Consider the following 6,334-nt stretch of genomic DNA (forward strand, 5'->3'; position numbering starts at 1 on the left):
AAGATGCGCTGAGGTTGTTGCTCTAAAAGAAGCTACGAAAGAAAATGTAGCTGATTTTATTCGCATTCATCTCATCTACCGGTATGGCATACCACATCGCATTGTGAGAGATAATGCGAGAATTTTCCAATGATTTAATAGACCAGTTGTGTGAAAAGTTCAGCTTCCAGCAATATAATTCGTCCATGTACAACGCTGCAGCAAATGGGTTGGCAGAAGCGTTTAATAAAACGTTATGCAACTTATTGAAGAAAGTAATCTCCAAAACAGAAAGAGATTGACAGGAAAGGATCGATGAAGCATTATGGGCACACCGAACTACTTATCGTACTCCAACGGGGGCTAAACATTACTTGCTTGTCTAAGAGTAGAAATCGTACTCCCATTCAAAGAGAAATTCCAACTTTGTGAATGGCGGTTCAAGAAGGACTAACTGTGGAGGATAATGCTCAGCTACATCTTCAAGAGTTGGAAGTGCTGGATGAAAGAAGACTGGTTGCTCAACAAGCATTGGAATGCTATCAAGCACACATGTCTAAGGCTTTCGACAAAAAGGTACGACCTTGATCATTTCAAGTTGGTGAGCTCGTACTTGTAGTTCGAAGACCAATTATTACAACTCGACATACAGTGAATAAGTTCACTCTAAAATGGGACGGACTTTACTTTGTAAAAGAAGTCTACACAAAAGGAGCATACAAGATCATGGACAAATATGGATTAAGAATTGACCCAATAAATGAAAAATTGATAGAGAAATACTATGCTTGAAATGTAAATGCTCTTTATTGTAAGAACCTAAACTGCATGGTACTCCTTGCTTGCATGAGTTGAAAAGGTATACAGCCCAAAAAAAATTCAACCTTTAAATGAACTATGTTCTGACTTGATCCCTTCTTTTAACAATGGTACGTAGGCAACTTAGAGGAAACTTTAAATTTAGTCTATAATAAAAAAAATCTCGAGTCATGAATAAAGAAAATCCTACTTCTTTATAATATTTTCAAAAAAAAAAAAAAGGAGGATAGTACTAATAATATTAAAGTATAGAGTCCTTCCATGAAATAACCAAAATAAATATATATATGCAAAAAAAAAATCATGATGTCGTCTAAAATCATGGCATCCACTTGAAGTCCTTTAATTCTTGTTGCGCATCTGCCAAAAGTCTACGAAATTCCTCGAGCAATCTGACTTCTGCATCATTCACAATTGTAGCATTTTCGATGGCGCTCATCTTCTCTCGCACTTTAGAAGCTTTGAGTTTTTGCTGGTCTAAAGGCTCATCCTGCTTAAGAATAAACTTTGAAACTTCACTTCATTTAGTTTAGGCAACTCTAAGCTCGACTTCCAACTATTCCTCCTCTTGCAGTAGTTGTGCATTTGTTGTTGTAGCTTGTCTTTCTCCTCAAGGGTACGTTATTGCATAATATCTACTCCAAACAAAGTTTACACTCCTCCAGTTGGTAGTTAGCTGAGAGGAAATCAAGGATCGTAGGTTGTTATAACTTGCAACCTTCTGAAAATAGACACCTACAAAATCTTGGAGACAAGCACAGTTAAGTGCATTAGTCTCTGAAGTAGTATGAAAAATTTTACGTGTCTCTGGTTTGAGATATGAAGTACACAAAATCTTCTTATGTAGACTGTCCGACATAACTAAAGCAATTTTTCGTTGAACATCAGAAATTACAGTATTGGCACAAAAGTTGGAGACTTTAGAAACATCAACATGTACCATATTTTGGGCTCATGCATAATCCTAAAGAATTGCAGGTGAAGGGTGAAGAGGAACTACAATCCTATCAGTTGGCGCCTTGAAACCTCGAACACAAGTAGCAACAGAATAAATGACATCAAGACTTGTCAAAGATAAAAGACTACTTTGTGCCATAATTTCGTGAATGAGATCATCCAGAGGTGACTGGAAGTTAATAAAATAAAATAATTGTTAAGAAGAATAGTAATAATTATAAAAGACAAAAAAATAGATACATGAGAAAGTAAAGGAATTAACCAGAAGTGTAGTAGAAAAGCAGGACATTCCGAAGTACTCGCCACCGTCGAAGTACCCGCTGTGACAAACTGTTAGCAGCTTGGATTTCTTAGATGACGATCTATTCCAATGATGATCACCGCTATTGTGATGACTCTCCTCATTATCTTCAGCAACAAACTGCTCAACATAAAGGCAAATTCTTTTCCCTCCATTATCATCACCAACTTTCTTGGGAAGTTTGGGTTTGGAAGGGGATAAGAAAGGAAGGCTGCCAAGTATGTTCTTTCTCTCCATTCAACTTCTACGCCGAACTCGTTAAATAACTTAATTTCTCCCACAAACCAATTACGAAGTACGGAAGGAGTTCTGTCTAGATTATGGGTTAAACAGGGTTGAGAATTATTTTGTGCCCTTCGAAAAGGCGGCTTCACATACCTTAAATCTCCTTTAGACCAAAACGAGATCCACAACTTTATAGGGACTTGAAAGCAAACACTATCTTTAGATGCAACATGGTAATAAGCGACAAATAGATACTCACAACTCTTTTAGGATATAACCCTCTTATTGAGTAAATGATGCTAATAGCTCCACGCGATACGAGACAACTTCATCATAACACCTGCCTTTAATATGAAGTCCCCTTACTCTCCACATATCCCAAAAAGACATGAATAACTCTCCAGATGAGGTGTGAAGAATATTGGTTGAAGGACACCAAGCCTCACAAAAATGCTCGAATTATGTTGTTGTTACGATCATAGGTGTACAAGATGCCAGCACAACATCTAACAAGCGAGTAGATTATAGTATATTCTCGTTTCAGGCGACCGTGACTTCTAACTATTCCCAATAATAAGGGATATAAAAGAATTCTCAATGAAACTTTAATGTATGACCCCAACAAGTGGGGCCTTCAATGATTCGACGACCAAGTGTCAACTCCGAATTTAAACTTGGTTCCTCATTATGCAAGGGAGAGTCTAAAACGATGTCGTCGAGGAAGAATCATGAGTCAATGCTCTCTCTTTAGACCATCTGAGTAAATAGCCAAAATTGTCTAAATGAGGCAAACTCTTGGGCTATGTATTGGTTCATCTGTTTTAAGGATAAGCCCACTTTTGAATGGCTGATCCTTGTCTTTCAAAATAACTGAACACCTATTCTTGGGATCAGGGTGTTCTTCAAAATATACCATGATGAAAAAGGAGATCCTATAAAAATAATAATAATAAAATAATAAAAAAGTCTAGGAGGGGATGTTATGGTCAATTATCAAAAGAGTGTGTGTGTGTGTATGTGTGTGTGTGTGTGTATATATATATATATAAAGAAATTTTTCAAAAGAAAAGAGGAAAGGAAATGAGTTCATTTTAGTTGAAGATGACCTTTGTTGACCTAGGAACACTCAACCATCGCAAAAGGGAGGTGTTAACCTATTCCACAATGAAATCACTGCAAGGCAAATGAGGTGACCACTGCTGACGTAGGAACACCTCAACCAGTGGAAGAGAGATTAACATACTCAGCAATAAAATCACTATAAGGCAGACGAAGGTGACCATTACTGACTTAGGAACACTCAACCAGCCAAAGAGATGTTAACCTACTCAGTAATGAAATCACTACAAGGTAGACGAAGGTGACCACTGATAACCTAACACCACCTCAACGAGTGGAAGAGACATTAAAGTACTAAGTAATTAAATTAGTGCAAGGCATATGAAGTTGACTACTATTGACCTAGGAATAGGTCAACCAGTGGAAGAGGCATTAACCAACTCAACAATGCAATCATTGCAAGATATACGAAAGTAACCACTGTTGACCTTGGAACAACTGAACCAGTGGAAAAAACATTAACCTACTCAGCAATGAAGGCGGCGACGGCTGCTTGTAGTCGCCATCACGTTTTCTTGGTTTTTTTTTTTTTTTAAAATAGTGATGAAAAAAAGGAGTTTGTTGCAGCCCTAAAATGGCCGGCGACTACTGCTTGTGGCGCAGCTACCGCCCCTTCCTTTATTTACTTTTTTTTTTTGCATGGGTAAAATAAAACACTAGACTAAACAAAAAAAAAATCACAATCATACAACTTTTTATTCCTCTACATGCAATAATACAGTATAAAGTAAAAAAAAAAAAAAAAAAAGAAGAAAAAAGAATGTGGATTTCTTGCTTACCGGCCGTGTGAATGAGACAAAACGAAGGATGAATACGACCAAAACAATAACAAAGTCAGAGATTAAAAAAAGAAGAGTATCATGGATTCTTTTACTTACCGTCGACTAAAATGAGACGAATAGAGGAAGATTACGACCCCAACAATAACACAAGCTGGGATTATATGGAGAACAAAACAACACGGGCAAAGTCGGAAATTAAAAAAAAAAAAGTCTGCAGTGCAAATGAAGACAATTGAAGCAAGATTATGGCCTTGGTGACGATACAAAGTATTGCGTAAAGAAGGAAAAAACGGCATGAGCATATAGAGCCAAAGAAAGAAAAAAAATTTAGGGGGCTTCGTAAACGTTAAGCATACTACGGGGGAATGATATATATATATTTTTTTCTGGTCATGCAAATTTCTACGGCTTATAAAAGGGGAGATTTTGCCAAATCCTGATTTTTATTTTTGGCCCATATCAATTAGAAATCTGATTGCCTCTCAAATACACAAATACCTTATTGATTTCTCAGGGAGAAAATGAAAAGATCACAAAGATGGCTATCTTCTCATATATTCCTCAAAAAAAAAAAAAAAAAAAACTACAGACCTCATTTTATAGAAGGTGTAGTGAAAAGATAATAATACATAACAAATCAACAAACTCCCCAACTAACCCTTCAAAGTTTGTTACAATGCTCAACAGAAAGTCGTTCAAAGGTTGTTACAATATATATATGAATCAATATTGCTTAATGGAAATTAAACTAAAACAAATCTCAGTGTGCCTCCTTAACACCCCCTCGCAAGCCAATGGCAGAGGAAGAATGAACATGGAGCTTGGAACGTAAATCACAAAAGGACTTCGCAGACAATGGTTTAGTAAAAATATCAACAACGTGTTCAGGAGAAGGAAGATGAAAAACCACCAATTTCTTTTGCAAAACCAAATCACGAACAAAATAAATGTTCAATTCAACATGTTTAGTACGAAAATGTAATATGGGGTTTGCACTGAGGTGAACAACACCCAAATTGTCAAACCACAAAATAGGAGGATGAGGAATATCAACAACAAGTTCTCTGATAAGAGATTGTAACCAAAGCAGTTCCATTGCAGCATTAGCCAAGTAGCGAAATTCAGCTTCAGTGATGGAACGAGAAATGATTTGTTGCTTCTTTGAACCCCAAGCAACCAAATTTCCTCCAAAATAAATGCAATAACTAGAGGTGGACTTCCTGTCATTTGGGTCTAAAGCCTAGTCGGCATCAGCAAAGCCATGGACCCGAAGTTAAGTTGGTTTGGAGAGAAGAACACCATGCTCCAAAGTACCATGCAAATACCGCAATATACGTTTAACCGCCTGCCAATGCTGGAGAGTGGGAGTGTGCATAAATTGACACACTTTATTAACTGAAAAAGAGATCTCTGGATGAGTGACAGTAGCATATTGTAAAGAGCCCACAATACTCCTATAGAGATGAGGATCATGAAACCGTTCACCACCACGGGCAGACAAAATACTACCACTGGCCATAGGTGTAGATATATAGTTTGCATCAGACATTTGTGATTTACGAAGTAGGTCAGAAATGTACTTCTTATGTGATAAAAACATGCCACCAGATTGAGGATAGGAGACCTCAATACCCAAAAAATAACTCAAAGTGCCCAAATCTTTAAGAGCAAAAGTATGATCTAAGTCATCAATCAATGTCCTGATATCAGAAGAAGAGGAGCCCGTAATAATGATGTCATCTACATAGATCAATACATAACAACAGGAAGCAGGAGTAACACGCATAAAAAGAGAGGTGTCAGCTCGAGAGTTAATGAAACCGGAAGAGAAAAGAAAGGCTTTCAAGCGATCAAACCAAGCACGAGGTGCTTGTTTCAAACCATACAACGCCTTCTTCAGTTTACAAACTAAATAACAGTAGTAGTAGATGATGAGACATGAAAGCTAGTCGATTGATCCAGAAGAATTTCCTCAGTTAAGATACCATGAAGGAATGAATTATTGATATCAAGCTGACGAACAATCCAATTCTTAGCTAAAGCTAAGGTTAAAAGAACACGTATGGTAACTGGTTTAATGACAGGACTAAACGTTTATGAATAATCAATATCAGCAACTTGATGAAATCCTTTAGCCACTAAACGAGCTTTG

The sequence above is a fragment of the Momordica charantia genome (assembly GCF_013281855.1).
Source record: "Momordica charantia cultivar OHB3-1 chromosome 9 unlocalized genomic scaffold, Mcharantia_2.0 BLBB01000009.1, whole genome shotgun sequence".
Lineage (NCBI taxonomy): Eukaryota > Viridiplantae > Streptophyta > Magnoliopsida > Cucurbitales > Cucurbitaceae > Momordica > Momordica charantia.